Here is a 14,887-nt window from a genome sequence, read left to right as displayed (position 1 = left end):
GAAGTGGCCCATTCCAGTCCATTTCAGTTCACTGGCTCCCAGAATATGTATCTTTAATCTTGACATCTCACTAATAACCACATCCAATTTGCCCTGGCTCATAAATCTTACATTCCAGGTTCCTATAGTGTGTTGATGTTTAGAACATTGGATTCGTCATTCACCTCCAGCACCGTTGGCCGTTAGCCTTCCTTTCAGCTTTGAGCTAACTGCGTTATCACATCTGGGGCTAGTTGAACTTATCCTCTGTTCCTCCCCAGTAGCATTTTGACCATCTTCCGGCCTGGGAGTCCTACCTTCTGATAGTATACCAACTTATCTCTAGTTGTAGTGATCCATTTAGTTTTCATGGCAAGAATACTGGGGTGGATTGCCATTACCTTCCCCATCGTGTGCTTTCAAGTCACTTTGGACTTGTTGCAAACCTAAAACAAACCTAAAACAAACCTATTTTTCCTGCAATATTGTTTTTATGATGGTTTTACTGATATTGTTGATTTATTGTTGTAAATTTATGTGTTTTGATTTGTTTTTATATTGTGATGTTGGACAAGCCCCATGTGAGCCGCCCCGAGTCCCTATGGGGAGATGGGTCGGGATACAAGAATAAAATTATTATTATTATTATTTCTAGGAATGCATTTTTTCAGAAGGTATTTTCCATTTAGAGATTTAAAGGGGATGGGACTTGCCCAAGGTCACTATTTCCCTGAAAATAAGACAAGGTATTATTATTGGCAGAATAGCTTTATTTAAAATAAAATTTTTACCCAAAGAAAATTTTATATTAAGAATGATACCCCTCAAAATGTCAGAAATGAAACTGAATATATGGCAGCAATTAACAAATACATTTTGTAATAGCAGGAAAAATAATAGAATAAATAAATGTTACTGGTACATATTACAAAAAGAGAAAGGATTAGAACTACCTGAAATTAAAAGTTATTATGAAGCGAACTAATTGAGACATGTGATAGAAGGGATGGTAAACAAATGATATAGATTGGATGGAAATGATTGGATTAGAAATATATTTTTAAGGAATGCTCAAAAGTGGATATCAATCAAATGGAAAATGTACCATTAAAAGATATATTAACAATATGGAATAAATATAAGAATGATCTAATTAAATAAAATTCTGAAATAACACCAGTTATAATTGAGAGGAATTTTCCAAAAAACTTAAAAGTTATAATGGATAAGGAGTTGAAAAGGAAGAAATTAGACAAAATTGGAAGCTGGATGGAACAAATAAAGGAGAAGAATAATGTAAAGGAAAATTTTGGTGAATTAAATATACACAATTTAGTACAGTGTCCCCTCCCTACTTCACGGTTCACTTTTCGCGGATTTGCTGTTTCTAAGTTTTTCAATAAACTCTAAAAAACTATTATAAATCATAAAAAATTACAATTTACAGCCTAAGGAAGGGAGGAAGGAGAAGCCAAAGGGAAAGAAAAGGAGCCTAAGCGGCAATGGGAGGAGAAGGAGGCGATTTATCAACACACGATTGGTTGATAAAGGCTTAAAATAGTGTATAACTACTAAAATAATGTATATATATTAAAATAAATATAGTGTCCCTACTTCACGGATTTTCACTTATTGTGAGTGGTCCTGGAACCTAACCTCCGCGATAAGTGAGGGAACACTGTATTATGTACTAATAATTTAAAAGATACTTAATATGTCTAAGAGCTGTTCGAAAAAATGTTGGAGGGGTTGCCAATGTAAATATGACAATGTAAACATGTAGAGGTTCTGGGAAAAAGTTATAATAGAAATAGAAAGCATTATGAAGAAAAAAATTAAAAGAAATCCAGTGACTATATTATTTTATATGCTACAAATGATTGGGTTTTCCTTATAAGCCATAGTGCCTCACTCCCCATTATATCCTTTATGTTAGGTTGGGAGGGAATCATGCATGGGGAGGAAATGAGCCATGGCCTTGTTCCTATTAGAGTAAAAAAGAAATGCTTGCTGACTTTTTGGAAATCCCTCCTATCATTTAGTTGTGATATGGACAAGATCTTTCACCGAGAATCCTACATAGTGAGACAAAGACATTTCTCCAGAAATGTGGTGATTACTTTTGCAAGAGCCTATATATAAGATGCAACTCTTTGATGGCTGTGAATACTTTCGGTGTTATGAATTATCCTCACACAAAATTGATTAACCTTTCTTAGAGTTTCTTAAAAGACTCTTTAAAAGTCCATTTGCTCTCCGTGGGAGTTAACAACAGTTATTTCTAAGTGGATTCCATGTAATTTTAAATAAGAGATTTAGATAATTAATTATCCAACATCTAAGAGTGAATTTCAAGGAACAATCTTCTTTAAAATATATCCTTTAAAATATAATGGCAATAAGATTTTCCTTTTGCTGGGGGTTACATGTTGGGATAGGTGTTTTTTTAAACCTTAACTCCTCTACTGGCCATGACAAAATTGTGTCTTGGCAGGACATCTGATGCAGAGCTGAGCTTTCATAAAAAACTTCTGCTTTTCCTTAACTGGAAATATTCCACCAAGGATCCAAGATAACTCAAAACTGTTTATTATCCACAGGTATTGACTTGTCCCTCTTATAGGAGGAGAGATTGATGGGTCATCATATTTGCCTGGTTTCCGAAAAGTCTTGCTTTTAAAAAATATTTTTCCAGGGCATCTTTTGAAGAGCCAAGTGCCTTGTAGAGAGATGAACAATAGCTATAAAATATTGACTTGATCTTATCCTGATTGATGATGTTTTCTTTCCCACTCTGATCTTTAATATTAATTTCTTTTCTCTTTCTTTCCTTAATTTGGAAGCTGAATCATATTGCTTCTGTTCACATATCTCAATTTTTAAAAAATCTTGGAGTCTATAATAAATGAGAATTATTTTGTATCCATTTGATTTCATAAATCAATTTCTTATTTTTGAATTCTTTTGAAGCTCCATCTCATTTGTCTTTATTCTGTCTTGAATCAAGTTCAGATGTTCTTGTCTCTTTTTAAATTGGCATTTGTTTGGATAAAAAAAACCCCTCAAAATGTTTTGCTGGCATCCCACACCATCCTAATGTCAGTCCCTTTATTCATATTAAAAATTCAAAAAAATCACTTAAGCCTTCAGTCACTTTCTCATCATGTTGTAATGATTCATTAAGTTAGTAATGAAATGCACCTTTTCTATCAGCCAGGACCAACTCACCAGATTATGGTCCAAAATTGTGGATAATAATGTCAACACTTCGAATTTTATGACTTATGTATTTGGATATCAGATCTAGTATCAATCATTGAAAATGAATTATGTCTTGCTGAAAAAAAGGTATAATCCTTTGCTTGACCATATTTGTAATTCCCTGTATCTTGAAATGTAAGATAATCCATTAGTTCAAGGAAGAATTTTAGGTTTGCCGTCGTCTCCTTTGATCTTTTTCTCATTAAGTCTGTCCAGTTTTGGTGATATCATTCCATTCCAATCTTCCAGAAATATCATACTTTGCAGATTCAAAACAATGTGAGAATATTCTTGGACATAATTCAATTCCTGGATAAACATAATGAAAGAAACGCAGCATTGGTGTTCATAGACACGAGAAAAGCATTTGATAATTTAAATTGGGAGTTTTTAATTTGCAATTAGATAAAAATAGAATTTGAAATTGATATACTAAAATGGGTCAGAGCAATTTATAAAACACAAATTTTCAAAATTTTAATGAATGGGGATACGAGACAAGGATGTCCATTAGCCCTACTGTTATCAAGGAACATAAGAGTAGGGCGGGGGGGGGGGTGAGATTAAAGGGCTGAAAATTAGGAATTAAACATTTAAACAGATGATTTATGTTCCAATAGAAATCATAGAGAGTGTACTACATACATTAGAAGAATCTGAAAATATAGCAAGTCTTAAAATAATTCTAAAATACACTTTCTCCCCTGAAATCAAGACTTCCAAACAGGCCTGTGTTTTAGAATTGATGGCATTCTAGATTTTCAGCTTTTAAAAAAAGATAGTGGGATTTGCTGCTATCATGACGTTTTCCATTTGGACAGAAAACCCTATTGGTTTTCAAAATGAACTGGTGTGCTTTGAGAGTTTGTAACAATCATTAGGAAGCAAGGTTTCCTTGTTTCTTTGAGAATTTGAGTTACCGAAGCTGTATTTCATTCACTGAGATCCTGATCTAATTTTGCACTTCCGAATAACAAAAGGATTGCACTATGAAGCCACCTTCAAAATAAAAGTTATTGAGTTGCCGATGAACATGGCAATAGAGCTGCGGGTCAACATCTTGATGTAAATGTCTATCATTGGCAAAAGAGTCATGATCCCATTTTTTTTCTTGTAAGTATCAACAGAGGAAGTCAGGTGTGGGTTATCATTGAGACATTCAGTATATATCCACCAAAAAATTCTTACAAACTTCCAAGGAAAGCTGATTAACTTCCAGTGACATATAATTGAATTAAAGGGGGAAAGGACATATGGGTTAAATCAAAGTGAAAATACTGATGAAACTCTGGCCTTCTTTGACATCCTTCAAAATTAGGCAGTCAATACAAAAGATGCTAAAAAGCTTACGAGAATCACCACAGACTATAAAAAGCAGCGCATCACTATCATGTTATGTGTTGCTACTGATGGCCAGAAATTGCCATCATATTTAATTTTAAATAGGAAAAACGTACCCAAGAATGAGACTTTCCCAAAGATGTCATTGTGTATGCAAAGGAAAATGGATGGATGACAGCAGACCTCACGGAAGACAAATTAAGTGCTGTGTGAGAGATGTCCTGGAAGTTTTCATTCGCCACCTAGCATATTAGTTCTTGATGCCTTCTGTGGACATATGACAGACCAGGTCAAAAACAGAATCAGGTGAAAAAGTGGTGAATTGATTGTGATTTCTGCTGCCATGACTACCCAACTGCAGCACTTGATATTTCTGTCAACACACCTTTTAAGGACTTTTTTGGGAGGAAAAAATATGAATGAACAGACAACATTCCTCTGATACCTTCCAGAAAAATTAAGAGAGCACCATTAAAATTAACTCAATGGGTATCAACAACATGGAAACAAATCTGAGAAAGAATTGTGGAGCACTCTTTCAAAAAATGTTGCGCTATAAATACTCTTGATGGCTCAAAGAATGATGTGGTTTGGGATACTATTGGAGATGATAGCTCACTACAGTCAGACAGTGATTCAACAGATTTTGATAAAGATTGTAATACGGATTCCAAAACAGGAGATGAATGAATGATCGTACCTGTTCACAGCAAAAGCTGAATCAAGGATCCAAAAATGAATGAACCAGTGTGTTTGTTTGTTGTAAAAGCTGAATAAAGGCTCTAAAGGTGAATGAACAACCATGTCTGTTCCATTTACCTATATCGAAATGTTATTGTCACTGGTATTAAAATAGTTGTTAAATATATCCTCCCCTTGAAATTGGAGCTTCAAAACCAGGCTGCTTCTAAGAATGTAAGAAAAAAATGTTTTTCCTGAAATCATAGATCTAACATCAGGCTGTGTTTTAGAATCAATGGCATCCTAGATTATGAAAAAGCCATAGGAAAAAAATAGGCATATAACAGTGGAATAAATTAAAGTTGTCACTATTGGGGAAAATATCGGTGATCAAAATGAACGTATTAAAATGCTATTTCTTTTTCAACATATTCCAGTTATAATAAGTGATACATCCTTTAAACAATGGAAAAAAGAAATAACTAAATACATTTGACAAAGCAAGAGGTGCGGAATTGAACGTAAGATTTTACAAGATGAAAAGCAAAGGGGAGGAATGGCATTATCAGACCTAAAATTGTATTGAAGCATTCACAGTGATTTGAATGAAAGACTGGCTCACCCTGAAAAATGAGAGATTGTTAAAATTAGAAGGCCATGATCTACAATTTGGATGGCACATGTATACGGTAGAGTCTCACTTATCCAACATTCTCTTATCCAACGTTTTGGATTATCCAACGCATTGTTGTAGTCAATGTTTTCAATACATCATGATATTTTGGTGCTAAATTCGTAAATACAGTAATTACTACATAGCATTACTGCGCATTGAACTACTTTTTCTGTCAAATTTGTTGTATAACATGATGTTTTGGTGCTTAATTTGTAAAATCATAACCTAATTTGATGTTTAATAGGCTTTTCCTTAACCTCTCCTTATTATCCAACATATTCGCTTATCCAATGTTCTGCCGGCCCGTGTATGTTGGATAAGTGAGACTCTACTGTATATGCAAATATAATGCTAGCTTTTCAGGTGTTTCCTATTGAGAGCTCATTTCTGTGCTAATCTGGAGGACTTGTGAAGTTGAGCCTTCTTCCTTTGCAGGTCCAAAAGAGCTGGAGCACTTAACCCTTCCTCTGCCTGCTCTGGTGAGCTTGTTTATTTGTTCTGCGGGCAGAGAAGTGGTAGCTCCCTCCATAGATTTTTCTTTTAAGCTTGGCTGAGGAAGCTGCTGGGCTCCAGCTCAAACACTAGTTCTTCAAACAGCATCTCCTCATTCTTGCTATCTGAGTTATTCATGACACATATGTCTTGCAAACAAGGAAATCCTGGGGCAAGGTATTAAAAACAATGTAGGAAATTTTCAAATCAAATCAAAGATCCTATTAGCAGCTGAACTATTGGGAATGTCAAATAAATAAATTAAAAGTAAAAGCACCAAATTACATAGAATCATAGAGTTGAAAGAAACTGCATGGACCATCTAGTCCAACATCCTACCATGCAGGAAAAGCACAATCAAAGCACCCCCAACAGATGGCCATCCAGCCTCTGTTTAAAAGCCTTGAAGGGAGGAGGTAGAGAGTTCCAATAGCATAGATCAGGGGTCCCCAAACTTTTTAAACAGGGGGCCAGTTCATGATCCTTCGGACCGTTGGAGGGCTGGACTATAGTTGGTCACTGAGCAATAATAATAATAACAACAACAACAACAACAATAAAAAAGAGAGTTGAAAGAGACCCTTTGGGCCATTGAGTCCAATCCCCTTCTGTCTTTGTGCACCAAAAGCACAAGCAAAGCACCCCTGACAGATGGCCACCCAGCCTCAATGTCAATAATAATAATAATAATAATAATAATAATAATAATAATAATAATAATAATAATAAAGAGGGTTGGAAGAGATCCCTTGGGCCATTGAGTCCATTCCCCTTCTGTCTTTGTGCACCGAAAGCACAAGCAAAGCACCCCTGACAGATGGCCACCCAGCCTCAATGTCAATAATAATAATAATAATAATAATAATAATAATAAAGAGGGTTGGAAGAGATCCCTTGGGCCATTGAGTCCATTCCCCTTCTGTCTTTGTGCACCGAAAGCACAAGCAAAGCACCCCTGACAGATGGCCACCCAGCCTCAATGTCAATAATAATAATAATAATAATAATAATAATAATAATAATAATAATAAAAAAGAGGGTTGGAAGAGACCCCTTGGGCCATTTAGTCCAACCCCCTTCTGCCTTTGTGCAGCAAAAGCACAAGCAAAGCACCCCTGACAGATGGCCACCCAGCCTCAATGTTAATAATAAGGGTTGTAAGAGAAGAAGAGGCCCCTTGGGTCATTTAGCCCAACCCCCTTCTGCCCTTGTGCCGTGGGGGCCGGATAGATGGCTTTGATGGGCCGCATCTGGCCCCCAGGCCTTAGTTTGGAGACCCCTGGCATAGATGCTGATATTTGCAGCGTGTATGCTATATGCACAATATTGCAATAAGTCAGATCAGGGTTTGACTATATACTGTACAAAATGTTATAGAATATTTTAAAGAAAAATTAAATGGGATCTGGATGAAATGCACATGGCAGTGATAAAAGAATCTGCAGTAGAGGCTGTAAATGCAATAGAAAGTGAAAGCAAATCTTTCTATTCTTAAGTGCCACAGGTGTGGATCCTCCTAAACTAGATAACAAATTGATAATGGATATTTCACATGGAAACATGTTCACAATAGAACAAATGTTCCTCAAAGGTTTTGGAGGAATCATTATTTGAGGAAAAGAAGATGCACGTTGTCTACAAGAAAGATGTATTAGAAAAAAGAATACAAAATACTTAATTTAGAAATGTTTAGGTGAAGAATTCACCTCAGCGGGATATGGAAGAAGGCATTGTTTTGTGTATAAAAAATGCAGTCTGGGGTTCCTGCTGGACTCAGCGCTGACCCTGGAGACCCAAGTATTGGCAGTGGCCAGGAAGGCCTTGTGCTTGTTTGGTAGCTGGGCCCATACCTTGAAAAGCCCGATCTGGCCATGGTAGTACATGCCTTAGTCACATCCAGATTAGACTAGTGTAATGCACTCTACATGGGGCTGCCCCAGAAGAGCATCCAGAAACTTCAAGTGGTACAAAGGTCAGTGGCTAGACTGCTTACAGGGGCAGGATACAGGGGAAGAACTACTCCACTCCTGAAGCAGCTACACTGGCTCCCAGTTTGTTTCCAGGCACAATTCAAGGTGCTGGCTTTAGCCTATAAAACCCTAAATGGTTCAGGCCCAGCCTACTTGAGGGACTGCATCTCCTCCTATGAGATCATCAGGAGAGGCCCTTCTCTTGGTCCCACTGCCAACACAAGTGCATTTGGTGGGACTGAGAGGGCCTTCTTGGTGGTGGCCCCATAACTCTGGAACTCCCTTCCTAGAGGTGTAATCGGCCCCCTCTTTGCTGGCCTTTCGCTCTCAAGTTAAAACCTTTTAATGGGACAATGCCTTTCTTAAAGGTCAACAATAGGCAATGGCCATATACATACGGGTAATTGTATATTTTTGGGATGTTATTTCCAAAATATTTTTGGCAAACACTGACCTTGTACCAGTTCGTGCTTTGTGCTCAATCAGAGATTGATGAAACATACATGAATAGTATATTTTAACACAGCCTAAAGGGAATAAAGTTTTTAGGACCCTAGAACAACTCTTTTAATGGATAACCTTATTGGTCTGAGGGTTAGGGAAAAGAAATTAAATTAAAACAGTTCTTGAGAATAACTTGTGTTGTGACTACGCCTTCGGGGATTATGGTTGATGGGGATGGAATTCGAAGAGGAAGAAAAAACCCTTGTGATGAGGGTTCACTGGAGGAGTTGCGCAGAAAGCGACTTAGAGAGCTATATGGGGGATCTTCTGAGGAAGATTCAGATGGGGAGATGGATGCTGAGGAACAGGTGGTGGCTGGGGAAGCGGGCACTGAATGGGCACAGCCACCGGAGATGTCTGGGGATTTGGGGTCTATGGATACTTCTGAACCTGGGGTTTCTGCAGGAGCTGATCCCAATTGGGATGCTTGGAGAAGGGAGGATGGTTCTTTAAGTGTTCATGGGGCTAAGTGTGGGCAGGATGATTGGGACTCCGACGAATTGCTAGGTACTCCAGATCCACGAGCGCTAGCTGTGTGGAGCTCAGACTCTGAGTAGATTTGGGACACCTGGTGTTTGGGTGTGAATGTTTGGTCACCCAGGAGGAAGGGGAATAAAATGGGAATGTTTGGCCACTGCACTTTGCGTGTGGTAAGGTGTTGCTGAGGCGCCATTGGGATCTCTGTGTTTCCATGAAGACTGGACTTGGACTATGATTTGAATCTGCTGTTATCACCTAGCTTGGCTCTCGCTGTGTCTTATCGTGGACCTGTTTTGGATGACTGCACCCTCTTCAGACCTTGGATCGGAATTTGACCTTGCTACTGCCTTCGCCCTGTGATTGATGACTACTATCGGCTTTTGACTCCTGGCTTGCTCTTTGGACACCGCTGTTATCTCCTGACCTGACCTTGGAATCCCGGACGACGTCTTTTCACCATCCTTTTGGAGCCTTCGGCTTTATCCACATTGTGGAAGCAGTCTACTGCATTCTTAGTTTGTTTGTTTGTTTCCTGACCAATTTGGTGTTTCCTTTTGGGAACTGTTCCTTTGAAAACTACAGAGCCGGCTGGCAGGGCTTGGACTCAGAAAGTGCAGTTTGCACTAAGTTTGTTTAGCTTTGTTTTTACCTGCTTGTGTTGCTGAATTATATTTTTGTTTGAACTGCTCTTGAAGCACTGATAGTGAAGTGTTTCAAGGTTTTTTCTGTGTTAACATTACTTTTTGGCTTATCTGCTGAATAAACTCTATTTTTGTTCGCTAATTGGCGTCTGACTCTTGACAACTTGAATAGAGGTACAAGTGTTAGAATAATTTAGGATACAAGTAAAACTTTCATGTGGGTGCTTCATACATCATAACTGAACTGAAAACGAAACAGCAAAAGAAGATAATTTGATTCTGGATGAGATAAGGAGAAAGGATGAACTAGTGAAGTCTGTCAAGTTAATTATTATGAAGCAAATTAATATTTTATAGAAGCAGAGACAGAAATAAAGATAAATTATGTAAAATTAAAAAAATGCAAATAAACTAGGAAAGTGGTTGGCATGTAAGTTGTGAAAAGAAAAAAGACTGTGATATTAAAGTTGCAAGAAGTGCTACAAGTGTTATAATGACCAAAAATACAAATATATAAAAGACAATATATTAATATTATTCATCTTTGCCAAGAGAGTTATTTGAAAAAAGTAATTTAATTGACATGAATAGTCTAACTCTAGTTCAGAAAACAAAAGTGCTTTAAGGTCTAGAAGCTTTATTTAAGAAAAGGGGGTAGATTTCAGCTGTTGTTAAGACTGAAGGATTAGCAATTACAAATTACACTTATAGCTAAGCAATTCACTGTTATGTGGGCTACAACCCTAGTCATCAGATAATAAAAAAAACATTTACTCTTTATGCAGGCCCTATCTCTATTTATCAATTAATCAAAACATCCCAAAAGTTATCCCTCCTTCATCTGCATATTTTTTTAACTCACAAGAACAGCACTGCCACCTTCTGGTTATAGTTTTCATTCCTATACAGCTAGTCCTGAATCTAATACTACATGGTAAACAATACAAGCTAATGAGATAATGTGGCATGCCGCCATCATTCCTGATATACAAGCAAATACAAACATGCTTAAAAGCATGACAAGACCTTGGATCCAATATGCAAATACAAGCAGCTCAAAAATAAAAGTTAAACATAGTTTTGTGACAGAAATATTTAGGTGAGCATAATTTACCAAAGATTGCAAAACATAAAACACATATTATGACTAGCAAGGAAGATTTCTGATGTCGCTAAAGAGACTAAAATAGGAGGGATACCTGGGCCAGATGATTTATCAACCCTTTATTAAATGTTTTGAGGATGAACTTTATTGCCTTTTCCAAACACAATTGACATGATTTTGCAGAATGGAAAGATTCCTGAAAGTTGCTATCCAAAGGGGCTAATCTGGGTTTCAAACTAAAATACAACTACAGGATTTAAAAAAAAAATACTGAAGGAACAATGCATTATTTTTCTGCAAAGGTGTATTTCCTCTCTATGCAACATTGGTTTTTAAAATCAAAGGCTATTCAGTTGAAAATTGATATCCCCTGACACACTCTCTTCCAAAATACACATGTTGAGTCACCAATAACACTATAGCTCCATCTACACTGTCATATAAAATCCAGATTATCTGCTTTGAACTAGATTATATTAGTCTACACTGTCATATATTCCAGTTCAAAGCAGACAATCTGGATTTTATATGGCAGTGTGGATGGGTAACACAATTTTTGTTCCTGAGTTATATTTCCCAATTGGTTCTATCATAAAAACATGGAAAAGGTTTATTAAACTGCAAAAGCTCTGTTTTTGTGGGACATCCTACAACACATTTTGTTATAGCTTTTCAATGAATATTTTATAGTGTTTCAACCAATTCAACATAGTTTGTGGAAGCCATAAAAATAATGTTTCTGAAGTATAACAACTACTTTAAAAGAAAATACCACATAATTAAACAGGAAATAACAATTTAAAACAGATCTTTTTCAAATTTTGTTACATAGTGTAATCAATCGATTTCCTCTTGGTTCCCATGAGCGGGATACATGTAACTGATATGCAATGAGACCAAGTTAGGACATGGACTCACGGCATATGGCTTACATGTATCCCACTTAGTTTTGCAAGTCATGAACCACTTGTGAAAGTCCTCTAAAATTAAGTGGGGGAGAAATTTTAGGAGTAATAATTTAACCTTAGAAATATGCCTTCTTCTCTAAAGATGCCCTTGTATATGGAGCGGGTTTTGTGAACCGGATGTGACAACTGAAAAGTTATCTCCAGTAAAAATTTACCTAATGGTAAACACTGGTAAGATTTTTAAATTTTATTTTAATTTTATTTGGGAGAATAAACAATAACAATTAAAAAAAAGAAAGGAAGAAAAAACACAATAAAACAAAAGACACAAACAACATGAAATGAAACAACAAAGCATCAGATGTCCAGATGCTCACTTAACAGCATAATGACCCAAAATCTTCATGGATGTGATAGTGGATGATATAATGATTATTTCCAAGTTATTGATGAAATAAAAGAACAAACTGCAGTAAAAGTGTCTTTTTGAGTTCCCCTCAACCCATTCAACTTCTACAAGACAGTTTTTCAACTAGAAATTTTTTTTCATATACAGTCAAGATAGCATTGAAATGCAAGATCTTTCCATGTTTTCCACATTCTTTGAATTTCTAATCAAAAATATAACAACAAAAATATAACAACAAGGTTTATATTCTCTTTCAAAAATAGTTAAAAAAAACCCAAACCCTCTAGAATGTAGGCACTGGTGAGGCAGATTCTTTTAAAAAGTACTCTTTTTGAATGTCTGAAAAAGAAATAAGACTTTGGAAGAATATAGAGTTTGACAACAGCCAGTCTACCCCAACTTAGTCAATTTCAGTTTTGCCCATTATTTCCATTTTGTCTTAATATATTTAAAGACTATATCACAATTATGATACAATAGCTAGGAAGCAGAGTGTTTCTCCTTAGGAAAGTTTACCTTGCACCGTGTGACCTTTAAGTCCTGAGAAGGGCTGCACAAGTTAGATCAAACTGCACAAATGAAGTCTGTATATAAAGCAAGAACACTTCCTGCTTTACAAATGAGTGCTTCCAAAAAAATCACACACAACCTAAATACAAAACCCCCTCAAAAGGGGGTGGGGGTTCATTTATTTGAAGACCAGGTTCTGGGCTTCAAGATGTATTCCCAAGGTCATTAAATCAAACCATCATAGAGTTAGAAGAGGACACAAGGACCATCCACTTGCCATGCAGGAAAACACAATCAAAGCAATGCTGACAGATGGCTATGAAGCTTCTGTGTAACCCCAGTCTGGATGGGGTTACATTCTTCCTGGAAGAATGTGTTCACAGTCTGGGAGTGCTCCTGGATCTGTCTCTCCTAATGTCAGCCCCGGTGGATTCAACAATCAGGAGTGCACTGCTTACTATCAGCTTTGGCTAATACGCCAGCTCTGCCCCTTGTGACATAATGAAAAATCAAAATGTGTAGTCCACGCACTGCCTTGCCAGATAAAGAAGATATGTGCCACAGAGGTGAATAATGAAGAACAAATGGTTTACAGTGTTCCCTCACTTATTGCGGGGGTTACATTCCAGGACCACCCGCAATAAGTGAAAATCTGCAAAGTAGGGACACACTACATTTATTTTAATATTTATACACTATTTTAAGTCTTTATCAACCAATCGTGTATTGATAAATCGCCTCCTTCTCCTCCCATTGGCCCATGGGCTCATTTTTTTCTCCCTTCAGCTTTTCCTTCCTCAACTCTTTAGGCTGTAAATTGTAATTTTTTATGATTTATAATATTCTTTTAGAGTTTATTGAAAAATCGCGAAACAGCAAATTTGCGAAAAGCTAATCGCAAAGTAGTGAGGGAACACTGTATTCTTCTTAAACCCAGAACAGCATACATACAATGTGCTCAGTTGCACCAACTCACATAATGTCCTTTTGTGAGAGATTTAAAATAGTCTTTCTTTTGTCCATGTGGATAAATTCCTTCCAGCAGCTCATGAAGCAAGAGCACACTTCAAAATCCTGTCTCTCTCTCTCTCTGCTTCTCTCTTCAACTGTCTCTACTCCTGCTTAGCTCAAGCCTAAACAAAATTGCAACAGTATCAAAAACTCCCAGGCTTAACAGCTCTCCAGACATGGTTCAACCAATCAGCTTCATGCATCTTATTTTGCAGTTGACACATACACATTAACTGATTTCTTACAGATCGTAACACTCCTTCCTAGACCGTAAGATGGTAGTGCACGCACTGGTAACCTCAAGGTTGTACTTCTGCAATGCACTCTATTGTGCTACCCTTGCACCAAGTTTGGAAAGTCCTGCTGGTTCAAAATATGGTAGCCAGACTAGTTAAAGGAACATCTAGGAGTGAGCATATTACACCTATCCTAAAGGCACTCCACTGGCTGCCAGTTAGTTTCTTCCAGGAAAAGTAAAAGGTGTTGGTTTTGATCTTTACAGTCCTCCATGGTTTGGGTTCAGGTTACCTAAAGGATCACCTTCTCCCATACAATGCACCCTGAACACTGAGGTCCCCTGGGGGCCGGTTACTCCAATTGGCCAAAACTCCACTGGCAACCACCACCCAGAAGATCTTTTATTGGCCACTCCACAACTGTGGAATGGCCTTCCGGTAGAGCTCAGATAGCTGGATCGGCTGTCGGAATTTAAGATACAAGCAAAGACCTATCTCTACCAGCAGGCCTACCCAGACAGTTTTAAATGTGAATTTTAAACTACACCGTATGCCTGGTTTTTGTTTTGTGTATTTTGATACATATTTTATGGAGGTATGTTTTGTTGGCGAGAGTGTATAGCGGAACCAGCAGCGTCCAGTTAACACCATGTGCAAAAGATTCACACCAGGCAGAGGAATTG

At 37.2% G+C, this 14,887-nt stretch overlaps 1 protein-coding gene across 7 annotated transcripts in view; it reads right to left on the bottom strand.

Annotated features, from left to right (window-relative positions):
- Positions 1–14,065, bottom strand: part of LOC134300005 (cysteine-rich venom protein-like) — a 33,310-nt gene extending 19,245 nt beyond the window's left edge. For 2 of the 7 annotated variants that reach the window (XM_062984543.1, XM_062984571.1), the window contains exon 1: positions 12,964–13,339. The gene's annotated coding sequence lies outside the window, so the exon portion shown is untranslated. Of the gene's footprint in view, positions 1–3,207; positions 3,561–4,697; positions 4,845–12,963; positions 13,346–13,933 lie in introns of those variants that run through there. The other 5 variants (XM_062984566.1, XM_062984548.1, XM_062984576.1 and 2 more) reach the window with 5 other exon arrangements.
- Between the last annotated feature and the right edge of the window lie 822 nt (positions 14,066–14,887).

This window comes from Anolis carolinensis, chromosome 1 (assembly GCF_035594765.1).
Source record: "Anolis carolinensis isolate JA03-04 chromosome 1, rAnoCar3.1.pri, whole genome shotgun sequence".
Taxonomy (NCBI): Eukaryota; Metazoa; Chordata; class Lepidosauria; order Squamata; family Dactyloidae; genus Anolis; species Anolis carolinensis.
This window is presented reverse-complemented; position numbering and strand designations above follow the sequence as displayed.